The sequence below is a fragment of the Macaca mulatta genome, chromosome 13, assembly GCF_049350105.2.
Source record: "Macaca mulatta isolate MMU2019108-1 chromosome 13, T2T-MMU8v2.0, whole genome shotgun sequence".
NCBI classification, from domain to species: Eukaryota; Metazoa; Chordata; class Mammalia; order Primates; family Cercopithecidae; genus Macaca; species Macaca mulatta.
Window position 1 is genome coordinate 16,937,277 of NC_133418.1, and position 17,720 is coordinate 16,954,996.

Sequence of the window (17,720 nt, forward strand, 5' to 3'; positions counted from 1 at the left end):
TTATTTGTCACTTTTTAACGTAATACTAGTGAAGAATGTGACTCTACATGTACACTGTAAGCACCCACACCGTGAACATTCTGCTCTCCCGTGACTGTATTCACAGGTCACAAGGACAAAACTTCTCCATAGTAGCCAAAATTTATTTATTTATTTATTTATTTATTTATTTATTTATTTATTTCTGTTAACATGACTTCCACTCATCTGAAAGTCACAGAAGTGGCTTTTCCTTCATAAAAAGATCCAAAGGATCCACAAGCCAGGTTTAATAAACATGTTGGTCCAGGTAGGAAAATGACCCCTCAGTCTCCCTCCCCTCAAAGACCAGGGCAGCCAGGAAACTGCGCTCTCCAGTCAATGACAGCCGGCAGGATTCCCTAAGTAAGCAACCGGAAGATTCCCATCTCGCAGAGCGCGCCTTTCAAGACAAAGAACATACTACCCAACTGAGGACTGAGGCAGTAAAGAAACATGTTTTCGGCCGGGTGCGGCGGCTCACGCTTGTAATCCCAGCACTTTGGGAGGAGGAGGCAGGCGGATCACAAGGTCAGGCGATCGAGACCATCCCGGCTAACACGGTGAAACCCCCGTCTCTACCAAAAATGCAAAAAATTAGCCAGGCGTGGTAGCGGGCACCTGTAGTCCCAGCTACTCGGGAGGCTGAGGCAGAAGAGAGGAGTGAAGCTGAGAGGCAGAGTTTGCAGTGAGCCAAGATCACGCCACTGCACTCCAGCCTGGGCGACAGAGCGAGACTCCATCTCAAAAAAATAAAAAAATAAAAATAAATAAAATTTAAAATGTGTCCTCATGTTTTGGCCTTTGAGACAAAGCCTCTTATTTAATCGAGTTCTGACTGAATTTGACTCACAGTACTCTGGCAGATTCTTCATTCTCTGGTGAGATAGACGAATGTCGCAGGGTGAGGGCAATGCCAGCCCTTTCAGGGTCAACTTTTTGAGGAGTGATGTCTGGCAGAACACAATCCAACACCATAGTAGGATCCCCCACCCAACAACTTAGACTCTTTCTGGTACTTACTCTGTCTGCTTGTTTCCCTTTCTTGAATTCAGCTGGGGGAAAAAAAAAAAAACAAAAAAAATCAAAACCAGAAACGAACAGCCCATGTGTTTTTGTGTCTGAAAAGTTAATACATCCACATCCAACTTTCTAAATGAGACCACGGCAGGTATGATGGTCACCGAACAGTGGCCACTGTTGACAAAATACAAAGTCTTCTGCGAACATGAACGAGTTTCTAGCAATACAAAAGTCAAGGGAATTTACTCCACATATTAAAGCTGTCAAGGGTGCTCATCAAAAATGTACTTAGAGGTTTTCCTTTAAAGTTATTTTTGAAGATTTTTAAGTTGCAATACTTAAAAGCCTCTGGGAAAAGAAAGGATACAGGTATCTGGAAGATCTATACTAAATGATTTTCATGTCTTTTTTGATAAAGTTAAATAAGATCAGCCTTGAAGTAATGGGTTCCACTACTCTGAGGCTGTGGATGGAATCCACACCACGAGACAATTGAATAAACAGCAAGGCTGCACACACAGGACGCAGGCAGTGAGCCAGCCTGACTAGTCATGTTCTGGGTCAGTTCTACCCAGTTCTGCCCAGGCCCCACTGGAGATGAAAACCTGCCCTGTAGAAGCCTTCAATCCCCACCTTTCAAAATCTAATCCTCAACTGAGGCCCGAGTCCAAAAATCTACTGAAATCTTAGCCCGCGTTAGACCAGCTGTCCCCCAGCCTTTTTGGCACCAGGGATGGGTTTCATGGAAGACAATTTTTCTGGGGGCTGGTTTTGAATTGCAACTGTTCCACCTCAGGTCAGGTATTGGATCCTCATAAGGAGCACCTCCGAGATCCCTCACATACAGTTTACAATAGGGTCCCAGCGCCTAGGAGAACATGCGGCTTACAAGAGGGTCCCAGCGCCTAGGAGAACACGCGGCTTATGATAGGGCCCCAGCACCTAGGAAAACATGTGTCTTACGAACAGATATTATATCTAGGAGAACAGGTATGAAATGAATTGGTAAAGCCAAAATCCACCGGATCTACCACTTCAAAACAAACACCACTGTCCAATATTGATGTGAGCCAAAAACATGGAAGTCCTGAGGGCCCACACTGACCACAGCCAGACACCACTTCTACAAGAAGCAAGCACGCGCCTAGAGATCACCCGTGATGACCCAGGAGAGCAGTTTGAGCAGCGACAAGTGTGAAGGAGAGGCATATAGGCCAGGGTGCTGGTTGTGCCCGTCTTTGTGACCTCACTGAGATTGCTGACCTCTAGCCCTTGGTGTCTGTCCTATGGAGGAGGTAGCCCCCAAATCCCTGCTTCCCTTCAGCACTGACTGAGGTGGCCCTGAAGTCTCCCCAGGGCTGAGACTGCTTCTAAATCCTGTTAACTGCACATCCACATAAAAAACAAAAAACAAAATATCAAGTATGCAGACAGGAAAACAAAAATACGTGAATCCTCCCTTATTCAACAGGCATTTAAAAAGTATCAGGAAAATTGTGATAGGCTTTAAACCACCACCAGCTATCACGTCCTGTTGACATGTTTTAACTAATCAGGAACATCTTTACCAAGCACCTGTGTGTTCAGGAAATCAGTTGACAGGTCCCAAATAACCTCGGAGCCTGCGACCTGACCCCCACTCACGCACATCACCTCCCCAGAGGAACGAGCCCTGGACACCTTTCAAATGGTGAGGAACAGGAACAAGGGTAGCTTTCCCTCAACACCACAAAACAAGCTTGACCCCGAGGAGCCCGGAGAACAGCGACGTTTGTTTAGATGCTTTCCCACTGACCTTGTCAGAGGGAACGTTCCCACCCCACACCGCCCAGTGTTTTACTCTCCCTGGAATACCAGCAGCCATCAACTCTCAACAAGCTGGAAACAGAGGCCAAGCTGACAGGAGGCCTCTCTCCATTCCCTACTGAATTCGCTCAGGACACGGATGTTCCCAAACACACACGGCCCCGAGTATTCCACACCTGGAGAACATTCCAACAACAGACGCTGCAAAGACGTTCCCCTAAAGAGAAACTCAGTTTCTAACTTCCCTTAGGGAAAAATGTGAGATCCAGAACTTTCCAAAAAATCAAGTGTGGGATGAAGCCACTCACCTCTGGCACTTCCTAACCTTGCCTTCCCACAGGTGCTCAGGCATGGCCCCGTGACAGCCCTGTCCACCCAGGACGGCAGCAGGGCTCAGGCAGCCAGCACCTGGGCAGCTGGCGAAGCAACCCCAGGGTGAAAACGGCATCCCAGGCACCACTTCCCGGAGCCCCTCAGCAAGAAAAACAGAGGCGGGACAGAACTGGGGGCTGACTTGAGGCTGGGGAGCCACAGACCCACACAGCTCAATCATCAGACATGCTCTTCTGTGGACAGAGCCCAGGGTGAGGCCAGCACAGAGAGTCTCGTGCCGGCTCCATGAACCAGCGTCCTCCAGGGCTGCAAGTTTGTGATCACAGCTTCAGAATTTGGTTCCAGAATCTTCCGGAATCAAAGACACACCAAACTGTAAAGCTGCCAGGACAGCAGGGCCCAGGAGCAGGCTCAGGGGAGGACCACGTAGAAACCCCACACACAGCACACACATATGCATGCTTACTCCACACATGCCACCCCTTCACCCAATACTAGACGTGCAAACGCATGTATGCACTCCATACACACCCTCAAATACTCACCAAATATGATGCGTGTACACACTCCACACACACCCTCAAATACATACGACACACATGAACATGCTCACTCCACCCACACCTGCTAAATACACTCACCACACACGCACAAACGTGACACACCTGCACACTCATTCCACACATCACACCCCTCACCAAGTACACAGGTGCACACAACCCCAAGTCCAGAACCTGCAGACTCCACAAGCTTTGGTTTCCCCCACTGTTTCTCTCATCACATGAGATCCACACACAGGTGTCATTTACTGACATCTAACACCCGGGGAGGCCCTTAGACAGAACTGCGGTCACAAGTCGACTTCATTCAGGCATTCATCACCAGCCTCCTGAAGCCATCTCCTGTCCCTGTGGGGAGCGGGGGCCGAGACCAGAGACGACACTGGGCTTACAGATCCCCAGGCTGGAAACCCAGAGAAATCAAGAGGGCTCGGCCACGGCCCTGGAGGGAGATGGGCACTGAGTGCTCAGGTATGCGAAATATGAGTCCTCATTTCCATACAGTGTCACCTACGACAGCATCAGGTGAAAGCCAGTGGTTTGGCATTCCTGGGATAGACAGTCCTGGAATTACAAGGGAAGCTTTTTACTCCTCCCCTCTGAACACATGAGGTCCTTGGTCCCCTCATATCTAACACTGGGAATCCGAATCGGTGACTCCTTGTCCACCTGAGGACCACCCAAGAGGATCCACACACTTGCTACAACAGCAGCACTGCACCTGGTCTGCAGGGGAGCAAAGCAAATCACACCTTTATGACTAAAACTGGATTACCCCGACACTGGCAGCCTGCAGTGTGTATATCGTCAAGCTCCCACATCTGCGCCACCTGCAAGAGGAACACAAGCCCTTAGTCCCAGGTTCTCAGGACGACCTGTGAGGTGGATGCTGGTACCCTTCTCATCTCCCAGTGGAGAGGAGAGAAGGCCAGGGTCAGGGCTGGTGTATCAGGAGGGTCGGGGTTCAAACCCCATCTGCCTCACAAAGCAGCCCTTCCCGTTCAAGTGACTTCTATCATCAGCCTTAAAATGTACCACAGTTACCAGCAATTCTGAGTGCTGTTCCTTGGGACGTCAGAAGCAAACATTTTGTTAGAAAGATTTTGCCAAGTCTGCTTTCAAAATCCTGTGTTATGAAATGACTAATGAAAATTTGAGCTATGAAATAAAGCACATAGTTAAATGAATCCCAAAATGACTATCGCGAAGGAAGTTTTAATTTGAAGTGAAAAATATCCTCTAAATGACATCAGCCAGAATTATCATCAATCATTACTGATCCCATATGCTTCATGAATTATACAGCATCATCTCAGATATGAACTTAAAACCGTTAGCTGAATGCACATTTCACCGCAACCAAAGTTCTGCTATAATAAGTAGCACAGGCGTCTCTGGAGAGGATTTGAATTGAGACTACAAACAATGCGCATGATCGTGGTAAGAGGTTTCATGCTGGCTGTTCTCCAAGGTGCAACACAGAGAAACACCACTAACCTCAAAGAAACCTGCTGCTCTGTAATGAGATGAGAGATGAGAGATGATGTGGACGGACTACTGTAAATATTTGAAAAGGAGAAACAATGCAAGGAAAGAATCGTATCAGTTACCCTTCACATTCTTAGAAAAAAAGGTTTTTCTTTTGGGATGATTTAAAAAGAAAATGACATTTCTGGATTTTTTTTTTTTTTAACTTTTCTTTCTGAGACAGGGTCTTGGCTCTGTCGCCAAGAATGGAGTACAGCGGAGCAATCGCAGCTCACTGTAGCCTTAAGTGATCTTCCCACCTCAGCCTCCAGAGTAGCAGGGACCACAGGCACGCACCACCACACTCAGCTAATTTTTCTGTTATACAGATGGGGTCTTGCTATGTTGTCCAGGCTGATCTTCAACCCCTTCACCTCAAGTGATCCTCCTTCTTGACCTCCCAAAGATTTAGCCTAAGCGACCACTTCTTATCCGAAAACAGACATTAGAGCAAATGCATTTCTATAAGATTTTCTACCTCTTTTCACTGGGGAAAAAGGTAACTTGCCTCCAAGGGTTGGAGACAAAGACGTTACTGCAGACAAGAGTGCTGTGCATCCCAGGAACCACTACACCACGAGGCACGGCCGTGCACCCTGGATGCCGGAGTAGCACATGAGGCTAGCACAGGCCGACGCCGGCCCTCTCCAGAAGCAGGCCTATCCTTCCCTCCTCTCCTCAGCCCCCTCTCCCTTCAGGCCTCAGTGGCTGCTGACAGGGGAGAGGCCACAACTAGAGGAGGCTCTCAACTCCACCAGGGACAGGAGCCCCGGACGCTGGGGACTCAACTGCTGCCCTCCGTGCCCACCTCCTTCTGGTTCAGCCTTCTCAGGAGTCAGGCGTGGCCACTTTGACCCTCTTTCCCTTCTGTGGCTCCTACAAAAACCAGTCCAGCGAGCCCAGGCTGCCTCACACCCCAGGGACACCCGGCACAGGCCCCCTCCATGTCCTTATCCAAGCTCCTGGGGCCAGAAGGGTCTTGCAATATTTCGCTTTCCAGTTGAGCATCCCCAGCCTGAAATCCAAAGTGCTCTGAAGAGTATTTCCTTCGAGTGTCATGGGAAAGCTCGGAATGTTTCAGGTTTCAGAGCATTTTGGAGTAGGGACTCTCAGCCTTAATTTGAACCTCTTCAAGGAAGCCACAGACTGAAGCCCCCGATGTCCACCCTATACAATCCCAGCACACCCTCTGAAGTCCTCAGTAGCAGATTTTCTTTCTTCAAAAATAACCACAAGTCACAAACTCACACGCAATCACAGAAGGGGGTTGTGGACACCCGCACAGACGATGAAATTTAACTGTCACATTTTTACCTGGGTAATTTAAAGTCATTCCTCAAAACACACCTGTTTTACTAAGTTGCATTTTAAGGTGAACACACACAAATCATTCCAGGGAAACAAACGTCTCTTGGGGCTGCGTGTGGTTTCTTGACTCCCGTGAATAACTCAGCGTTCACCCTCACTTCTGGATAAGGGAGACGATGCAAAGAAATCTGTTAAAATAAAGACATGAAAACAAGTTTAAGAAGGGTTTGAAAGGGTCCTCCTGTCCCCCCGGAGGAGAGAGGAGGACGCCTGGAAAGCTCATGGGGGACAGGAGCACAGCCTCCTCGGTGTGCCATGGACGCCACCTCACCAAGCCTCGGAGAGGATGATGCCTGGAAGACTCACAGGGGTGGGAGCACCACCTCCCTCAGTGATTTCTACACTCAGCAGCTTCAGAAATTCCCGTAGCAGAACACATGAGAATTCAGACTGGAACACCCCAAAGAAAGGGGACGAGGGGTCAAAAAAAGCATTCGATCATTACCAAGGAGCGCGGGCATGAAGCCGCTTCAAAGACCGTGTGAGAAGTCACTCATAGGCGTTTCAGAAAATAAGGGTAGTGCGGGATTGCTCGATTAGCTCAAACAGGCTGCTGTCCCTCAGGACATGAAGTCCCTGAGATGAGCCTCTCACTGAGCGAAGTCACTCGCATCTCTGCCAGAGAAAGTACTACAAGCCGACACATAACGTCATGAAACCTGGGCTTCAGCCCGTCGACAACAGTGAGTCTGACACGGTATATCCCTCCAGATGGTTAAAGACCCCAGGGGTTCATCAGACAACCTCGAAGGGCTGTGTCTGTCCTTTTCCAAGTTCTGGATTTTTCCTAATGTACTATAAGTAGCATGTTCCAGTAGAGACGCAATTAACTGACTCTGGGTCCTCTTAATTTTGAAATTAGAAACACACTTGGCCAGGCACAGTGGCTCATGCCTGTGATCTCAGTACTTTGGGAGGCTGAGGCAGCTGGACTGCTTAAGTCCAGGAGTTCGAGTCCAGCCTGGGCAACATTGCAAAACTCCATCTCTACAAAAAATACAAAAATAAGTCAGGCATGGGGACACGTGGAACATGTGCCTGTGGGTCCTGGCTACCCAGGAGACTGAGGCAGGAGGATCGCTTGAGCCTGGGAGGTTGAGGCTGTAGTAAGCTGTGCTCACACCACTGCCTGGGCAACAAAAAGGGTTTTTTTGCCTGTCTCAAAAACATCAAAGAGATAAAGAATTATATACCTGACTAGGCCAAAATAAAAGAGGCCTTGTGGAACGACCTGAAACACAGCTGCAAATTCTGGCAGGGCCTCCCCTGGCTTGATTTGTGGTGAGTGTAGGACCACTCTGAAGGATAGCACCCCAGGCATCTTCCGATACTAGACCTTACAGTACAACTTCCCATCGCTGGACAGAACACTGGCCTTGGAGCCTGGGACACCCTGGGGCAGTGCCACCATCCTGAGGCCGCCACGGCACAAGGAGCCCCTACCATCATGAAGCCTGGGACGTCCATCAGAGCAGTGCCACCCACCTGAGGCCGCCATGCCAGAGGAGCCTGGACATCATGAAGCCTGGGACATCCTGGGGCAGTGCCACCAACCTGAGACTGCTGTGACACAAGAGAGCCCTGGTGCCACTGAGAGGCTACACAGCAGGTCCAGGCCCAGGCCAAGAGTGAAGAGGCTCCATATCCTTTCCATCCCTCTAGCTGAGTCCACAGACGTCTTGGAGCAGAAGTGCATCACCCTCAATGTCCACGGGTAAGTTTTTGGCCACAGAATCTGGAAGCATAAAAGATAGTTCTGGGCTGGTTGGTTGCCAGCTCGGACCTGTCCTCTTTCTACACAAAACCTGGCTCACACCAAGCAGCGTCTAAGTCCTGGAAGACCTGCTAAACACAAGTGCAGCTACAAAGCGGAGAAACTGGAGGGGGCCGGGCTGTGCTCCAGTGGCACCAGCGTTTCTCAGGAAGACGCCAGGGGTTACAGGGTCCAGGACAAAGGCTTCCTGGGATCCAGGACATGGAACAAGAACCCATTCCCTGGTCCTGTTGAATGTGAATCGTCTACGGGCCAATTCCCTCCCTCGGAGGACTGAGCACCGCCCCACAACACATACCAAGGTAATAACAAGCCCGTTACCAGCAAGAGGCTGGTGATGAAGACGTGAGGACCAGTTGAGCATGAGGGATCCTGACAGATCATCCCTGGCACCGAACAAGGGGCAGACAGCACCCCCTGTTCCTGACGCATCAGTCCTGGCACTGAGCGAGGGATGGAAGCACGGCCTGTGCCCCTGCAGATGCAGAGGGATGTGAGGGGGGCGCAGGCTGGGCTTGGAGGCTAACTCAACCACCTGCACTTGCACTTCCATTCCTCAAGGCGGGGAGGCGAGGCACAGGCAACATTAGGGCTCACCTTGCACCTGGGCTGCACTTTTTTCTGCTTATGACTTGTGCTCGCTTTACATGGACAGGCATAGCTATAATAACGGTTCCCTGATTATTTCGCTGCCTACATAAAGGGCTTTCAGAATTCACCTCCATCCTTAGGAAAGGAGGCCAACACCAGGCTGTCTCCCTTAAGATGCAATGTCTCATATGGGGAAAAAAAATCAAGAGAAATCAAATAAAGGCCATAAAATACATCAGTTTCAACATTAAAATTTAATAGTACGCTTTAAATTGAAGATGAGTTAAGTCACATTTCCAAACCTCTGAAAGCACGGTTACTGGGAGGGAGTGATTTGCAACACACAAAGGCAGCTCTGTAGAAGGGCCCAGGCTGGATGAGGGCTCAAATGTCAGTGCAAGGAGAAAGTCTGAACAAACTCTCTCCTGCCCTGCTGCTGTCCTCTTCCAAAACACACTGTTTATCTGTCAGTTTAGAACAAGGCCTAGGGAGGTGGGAGGCAGGCCTGGGAGGGTCACCTAGCAACGAAGCTCCTCACCCACACAACTGTACCAGGCTGAGCTGAGCAGCACACACAAACACGACTAATTCTCCCCAGAAGCAAGACGGAAGGCAGCACACTGCCACGCCAGGCGTCCTGCAGGTGAGAAGACTGAAGGGAGCCAGAGGTACCTTTAATCTTACTTGCGTGGTGGAAGGAGAGGAATAATGCCACTCACTTGAGTGTTGCACAATGCTTTCTAGCAGTGAGTGGCAGAAAACAAAAATTATAGATGCTTCCTCAGACAAATGTTTCTGAAGAACTGAACATAAATTATGTTCAGGAAATAGCATTATGAATGCCTCAAGTGCTTTTGTTTTTAATAATCCCAGAGTAATTCTATAAACCCGGGAATCAGTCTCACCCAACTCCAGGATCACGGCCCAGGTGACGTGGGCACACACATCCTGAATCTCTAATGCTCAACTAAAGTGGGGCGAGTGAAAATGATCCTGGGTATAATTTACACAGACACAGGAAGGTGGCTGAGCCCCAAACCCCTAAACCAGGAAGACCAGCGTCCTTCAGGGGCCTCACCTCTGTCCTTTCCCAGCCTCTGGGAACCACCACTCTGCTCTCTACTGACACAAACGCCCCTCCAAGGTACAACCATCTGACCTGGCTGGAATCCAAGTATCCAAGTGCAGGATTGTACGTCAGCCCCGTGAAGCCAGGATTACAGCCACTGAATGGCAGTTTTCCATCCCACGGCAACCGGCTTTGCTAGGGGCTTCCTCGGGGACCACTGACCTCACGCCACTACCCCTCAACTACTTCAACTAACGTGCATCATGGCAGAGGCCTCTCCAGGCAGACCAGCCCTGCCCGAGTCCTGCTTCATGGCAAACCCTCCAGGCAAACGTCCTTGGCCTCCTCCGGGAGGCTGTGTTCGGAAGGTGTCCTCATTTACTTCTGTGGCTCTCAGACATTTAACTGGAGCCCAACACACTTCTTCTGTTCACATAGTATTGAGTTAACAGATTTTTATGAGTCAATTTTCACTGGGAAAAACACCATTTCAGGAGCCCCAATGACCACAATGAAAATGTTTTTACCTCCCCTTACATGACATCGGCAACGCCAGGTCCAGGAAACGTTCTGGATCTCAGATAATGGCATATCCACTCATAGTAAGTCTTTGTCTTGTTTCACAAGGTATCAAATGCTGCCCAGAAGCAGGAAAAACCCCACAACGTGGCAAGGAAGGGCGACCAGCGTGAGTTCTAAGGCCAGACCACCCGGGTCTGCTGACAGCGTGGCGAGGGGCAGACAGTGCAGGGTCTAAGGCCAGACCACCCGGGTCCCGCTGACAGTGTGGCTTCAGGAGTTTCCTAAACCCTCTCCTCTCCAAGTTTCATGTCAGAAAAATGTGGTGATAACCGTGTCCACCTCGTGGGATGACGGGAACACACACAGTAACAGTGTCAGCAGGTGGCTTGCTGGGCACCTGGTGAGGCTACACTGCTGTAGGTTGCCCCACGTGAAATCCAATTCGTTTAAAAATATATATACATATATATACCCGAAACCTACAACCGTATAAAGCTCATTAATCCTAGTTATCCTCAAGGCATTGAGCTATCAATAATGAGCCATCCCCCTGCTGCTGACCTGCCTCAGCCCCACCCTCCGGAAACCCCGCATCCACACCAGCCACACAGGATGAGGCCAGGGAAGGAGCAGGACTGTGTCTTGGGAACTTAAACTCTGGAAGCTGAGTTAAATCAGTGTCGCTCAAATCTTGTCACCAACTATCTTGTTAAATTGGGAGATTCCATCTCTGGGGATCTTGAGGGAACCTGAGGCTCTGCATTGAGTGAGGTGAGCACTCATGCTGGAATGAGACGGCAGAGAAAGCAACAGAATCTGGGGTCGCAGCTGCCCGAGACTTGGGTCCCACGAGGAAAGTGGCATCAGGGCCCTCAGGACAGTGGCGGAGATCCCAGGAGGCAAGTCCCCGTGCAGAGACTCATGGACCTAAATTTGCTCCAGGGCCAGGAGGGGCTGTTGCGCTGACAGCCACGAGGCAGGCAGCCTTCGAGCTCCTCCAGCTGCCGTCCGGCAGGCAGGGAGGACAGTGCCCAGACCACCCCGGGGCTTCCCCAGCCTGCCAGGCTGGTACTCTTACTCCAGCCACTGACAAGAGTCCCCATGTTCCAAGCTAGGTTGGAACAGTGCCTCAGGCCTCGGGGCACATGCACCCCCCTGCAGGGCCACTCCTACCCAACACCTGGGGATGGCTATTCCCACACATCCCCAACTCACAGCAAAACTTCAAAATGAAAGTCGGAAGATACAGCCAGGAAACCAATGCTCAAGAAGTAACTCTAGGGTGACTCTTCCTACAGCTATTGCTACTGAACATCTTTAAAAACATTTCCAGGGTGACTTTCTAGAACTATTGTTGTTAAAAATCTTTCAAATTCTTCATTTCAAAATTAGCTTTTATTACACTGTCTTCCCTATTCTACCAAGACTCTAGAAAACAAAACCATTATAAATTCCAATTCTATCTTACAGGAAGTTAGAACACATGTTTCTTCAAAGGATTCTACATGTTTCCTTGGCGATATCCTTTTCATGCCCCATGCTACTGCCCACAATAGGAAATGCTTTTCCAACCCAACAAAACTCAACCCAACCCAATCCAACCCAACCCAAGGGCCCTGAGACAGGCCCCTAACGAATCGTCTACCAACTCCTGAGACAGGCTTGCCCTAATGAATCATCTGCAAACTCCATCTTCCATTAAAAACAGTACTGAAAATGAGCATATTACTGCTTTTTAAAAATTGCTGTAGAGCGGACAGTGTTCAGTTCTGTGAATTTCAGCACAAATATTCCCATAATCATCATCACACCAACAGAACAGTCCAACAGCCATCTGCCATCTCCATCACAGATGATGCAATCAGGTTTCCATTACCGGGTGTTTTTTTTTTTTTTTTTTTTTTTTTTTTTTTCTATTTTGAGATGGAGTTTCTGCTCTGTCGCCCAGGGTCGAGGGCAGTGGTGCGATCTCGGCTCACTGCAACCTCTGCCTCCCGGGTACAAGTGATTCTCCTGCCTCAGCCTCCCAAGTAGCTGGGATTACAGGTACCTGTCACCATGCCCGGCTAATTTTCATATTTTCAGTACAGACGGGGTTTCACCATGGTGACCAGGCTGGTCTCAAGCTCCTAACGTCAGGGGATCCACCTGCCTCCTCCTCTCAAAGTGCTGGAATTACAGGCGTAAGCCACCACGCCCAACCATTACTGGTGTAATTTCTAAGCCACTCTCTCACACCCACTCCCTTTTTTTTTTTTTTTTTTTTTTTTTTTTTTTAAGAACCAGCTTTATGGCTATATTTTTTCCAAGAGAATCAGTTACCCATTTGAAGTACAAATAAGACATCGTGTTTAAAAACCAAAAATGCCCATTTGCACAGAAGTCTCCAATTACCCAGTCGATTTGAGCCTTGAGAATAAGATCAAGCTGTTGGCTGAATACAACTTCCCTTTCCATCTGTCTGCCTGTGAGTTAGACACAAGGACAAAGCCACGAGCTAGGGACATAAAGGCAGGAACCAACAAGGCAGCCGAGACTCCAAATAAAACCTCGAAGGACCAACACAAATGCACCACACCCTGTACGCCCTCCTCTCCTTCCTTTTCCGAATTTCCAGAGGATGAAACAGGGACTTCCTCAGACGTCCCATGATGCAGGCGGCCAGAGGGGAAGGCGGCGGCAGCCTGAATGAGGTGATCGGGAAATCACATTCCACAAACAGAAATTTTCCATGTGCTTTACATCCTCTGTCTCTGAAGAACTATGCCAGGCTAACAGTGGCTAGAAAACCGCCTTCAAATGTCATTTCCCATTTCAAGCAAAGAAAACAGTGGTGGGGCATGAGGGAAAAACATAGCCATGTGTTCTCGAGTATTAAATAAGTTTTTTTTCTGTCATAAACATATAATTTTATATTCTCAGATTTCTGTATAATTGATATGCTTCCTAATTAGCAGACATAGTAATAAAAAGTGAATTCCAAGTGTAAGATCAGAGGACCCGTTCACATGGCTTCAGGTTCTGCTACTGTGTTTCAACTTAAGAAAATGGTTCTGTGCGTTTGTAACAAGGCCTGAGAGTCTGTGTGAGAGTCTGTGTGGCTGTAATCAGGGTTCGTGTTGGCTCCGTAGCAGAGGATGTTACACTGTTACATTATCTTCTACAAAATATCCTGAAAAAACGAAGGCTGAATAGACATACACACCCTCCCGAAATAATCCAAATGTCCACCGATATGAAAAACAGATGAATTACAGTTTCCATCATGGAATATTCCTCAGCAGTGAAAACAAACTATAGCCACAGGTGCCAACTAGGATAAAGAAAACATTTTAAACAAGTTTCAAGTGAACTGACTAGGCGGAATTCCTCGATTACAGGCGTCTGCTCCAAAATGGTCCTGTTCTGAATCCTGTGATGTAGAATGATAGTTAGCAACCCTGTTTCAGGGCATATCTAGAAAAAAGCAAAATAATGACTACACAATTTTTAATTCTTTGTAAATTATAACTATTACTATGAAAATTCTAAAAATGTGAAAATCTTCCCAACTGTTATTGGACAAGCTTCCAAATAAATACCCTGGCCTTGCTTGCCACACCCACAGATGTGCCAAAATAAATGAAAATATAGCCCAAGTTAGTAGAATCGAAACCTGAAGATGTACGAGCCGTCCCTGCCTCGCTATCTATACATCATGTAGAAATTTAAGAGCAGGTAGTGACACTGCAATGCAAGGCTCAAACCAACTGTGTATTTGGAAACTTCTATGCAAATTGGCATTTTCGGTTTTTAAACACGGTGTTATTTGTACTTCAAACAGGTAACTGTTTGGTTCCCTTGGAAAAAATATAGCCATAAACCTAGTCTAAAAAAAAAAAAAAATACTGGAGTGGGTATGAGAGAGAGTAGCTTAGAAATTTTAAAAGTATTGGCAGGGAGCAGTGGCTCATGCCTGTAATCCCAGCACTTTGAGAGGCAGGCCCCACGGGGCCTTTGAGGACACCGGTCTCCTCTGCTGCCTTCCTCCTGGACTGACCCCACGACATTCACTGGGTTTCCACCCCTGTCTCATTCAACATCCCAAGGGTGGTCTTCATCCTCATCTGGGGCTCAGCTCTGCCCCAATTTCCTAAATCTTTGCCTTCAGAGCCTGAAAATACCCACGCCCAGGGTCACCCTAAGTCCACATTTACCCCAGAGAGTCCCAATTTTATGTTTTACCAGCATCGCCTTAGTGATAATTTATCCTGTCAATTCCAACTGCCTTCACACCTCACCCCTGCTGTCTCCCAGCAGACCCCACTCAGATGCACATGCCCCAGACCCCACACCCAGGTCTGTGCATGCTGCCCTGCTCTGCCCTTGTGGGGACCACCTCTCTTTCTTGAGGAATCAGCTGGCGATCATCTCCTTGTGGAGGGCTGCCCTGACTTCCAACAATCTCCAGCAAAGGTAGAAGCCATCCTCGGTGCTTCCCCAAAACTCAGGCCAAGTATGAAGATGGCGCAGATGCTAGCTGTGCCTGGGATGCCATGGGCAGTGTCCCCAGATGCTCTACACATGGCCCGGGGCACCGCCTGAACACAACAAGTGCTGAAGAAATAAAACTGACGTGCGCTGACCTCTGATAGGGCCCCCTTCACCGTCCACATCTGTCTCCCCTCTGGACAGTAAAATCCACAAGACAGGGAGGGCTTGTCTCACTCATCTTCAAACTCCCAGGGTCACCCTGGTAGGTAAAGGGACTCAAATGTCTTCTGAAGGAAGCGACTGGTTAGCTGCCGAGTTAAAGGGCCTCTGAAATTCAGAGCTCTGCATAGGAGTCCAGCACACTTTATTATGAATGACCCCAACCACGGCAGAAGTGGCCGTGGAACCAGTGCTAACCAATTCAGGGTTTGTTCACTGTTTCTCAGTTCATTATCACAACTCATTCTCACAGAGCAGCCGCGCACAGATCCTCAGACGTCTACACAGAGTGGGCCGATGGCGCCGAGTCACGTCAACGTCCTGTTGCAGACTGGGAGACACCGGTCAGACACGGACCCAGGCAGAGCACAGATCTCGCGTTAAATTGGCTCCATGTAAACAGCACTCCCTGCCAGGCCCTTTCCTATCCGCACAGCTTCTACAAATTCAACTCTCGCACCTGACACCTAAGAATACTGCACACCCCCATGTGAACCCCCCATTTACCTCCCAAATGACCTGGCATGGCCGAGTACAAAAAATTTCAACATAAGGGAACTGGAGGGCATGTGCGGCTTTCTCGAGTCCCTCCTGCCTCCTAATGGGAGGGCCCAATGCTTCACACCCCGAGTGAAGGGCGGGTCCCTTCGGCCCCCCGGCTTTGACCTGGAGCTAATCAGCATTAACTAATTTCACTTTCCAGGACCAACTTCAAAGGCCTGCAAAGCCAGGGAAGCGAGAGGAGATGGAACACGCCCTCACCTCAGACCTGCTGCAAGCACGTACTTCTCAGATGCGTCCCAAGGTGCACAGCGTGTCCGTTGCCTGTTTCACATGCATCGACCTGCAGGTCTTCTATATGACATCAGCATCCTGGGCACTGGAAACAAGAGGAATAATGGCAAGTCCCCTCTGCAGCAAAGGTGAGGAAAAGGGACCCAACGCAATGGAACTGTCCTTTTTCTGACAGTCTCAAAACAGAAGGAAAATACTGTACAGACAACTTCCCCTCACGCAGGTTTATTTACCTGTGACTCAGAGGCCATGACAGACAACTTCAGGTTCTCACCGATTCCTATTTTCCCCATCCAGGAAGCCTTTGTTTTTAACATCGTACGAACTTGCCATTTTGTAGACCAAAAACAGCAAATATTGGCAGTTTCCTACAGTTCAACAGAATAAAATATGATCATGGCCTTTAGTGAAACCATGAAGAAAAGGTGGATATCTCAATATGTGTTTCCAGACTGGCTTTGTTCCTGAAGCACTAACTCTGTTCACTCAGGATTTTAGACACTGAAGAATAAACATCAATATCCCACCAAGAAAACCAAAAGGATGAAATAATTTTGCATCCACCTTGGAGCCTTTTTAGGACAAGGCAGGACACAAACTTTTAAAAAGCTGCAGTTGTCCCTCTGTATACACAGGGACATGGATTCCAGAACATTCCCCGAGTTTACCCAAATCTATGTATCCACAGGACCCGCGGCCACCCTATGGAACCGCATGTAGGAAACGTCGGCCCTCCACAAAGCCAGGTTTTTTCAGTAAGTGTTGGTTGGAGAATAATTACCATAAGTGATCCTTCGAAGCTCAAAACCTATGTTGTTCAGGGTCAGCTGCATTTACTACTTGTGTCATATCTGAGGCCTGAAAGCCATCATTCTCGATACCTTAACGTGATGGTTAACAAACTAACTGTTCTGATTAGAAAGAGGAAAAAGCTTATTTTTAAGCTGACAATGAGAGTGGATGTGCTACGGTGAACGGAGAACAGACCTAAGCAAGCACCAAGGCTGGGGTGACTGCCTGTGCTCAGACCCACCAGGGCGTGTTCCTCCATCTCCCTCTGCTGAAAGGGGTAACGGCTTCTCCCCCACCAGTAAAGGGCCTTTTTTAAATATTCACACGAGAAGTGCTATGAAAAGCTGAAAGGTCACAGATAACATTTTTAAAAATAAACATTAACGTAAGCATTTAACAAGCCCATTATGATTAAAAAAAAAAGGTATTAAGTTCTTGGGTGTGGTGGCTCATGGCCGTAATCCCAGCAGTTTGGGTGGCCGAGGTGGGTGCATCACCTGAGGTCAAGAGTTTAAGACCAACCTGGCCAACATGGTGAAACCCCATCTCTAACGAAAATATGAAAATTAGCCAGGCATGGTGGCAGACGCCTATAGCCCCAGTTACTTGGGAGGCTGAGGGAGGAGAATCACTTCAACCCGGGAGGGAGAGTTTGCAATCAGCCAAGATCATGTCATTGCACTTCAGCCTGGGCATTGAGTGTGAAACTCCATCCCAAAAAGAAAAAAAAAAAGTATAAAGTTTTCCTTCTAATGAACCTATCATTCAGCCACCGAGGTATACTATAGCTACTTATTCAACCATGAGATACACCACAGGAGATATAGGCGAACAGGACACAGTTCTTCTC

At 48.5% G+C, this 17,720-nt stretch overlaps 1 long non-coding RNA gene across 1 annotated transcript in view; it reads right to left on the minus strand.

The window, feature by feature from the left end:
• Positions 1-7,834: 7,834 nt before the first annotated feature.
• The window catches only part of LOC114676025 (uncharacterized), a 35,891-nt gene continuing 26,005 nt past the window's right edge, over positions 7,835-17,720 (minus strand). The window contains exons 3-4 of the long non-coding RNA XR_013402619.1: positions 16,046-16,163; positions 7,835-8,370 (exon numbers count right to left, since the gene is read on the minus strand). This is a non-coding gene — a long non-coding RNA (uncharacterized LOC114676025). The remainder of the gene's footprint in view (positions 8,371-16,045; positions 16,164-17,720) is intronic.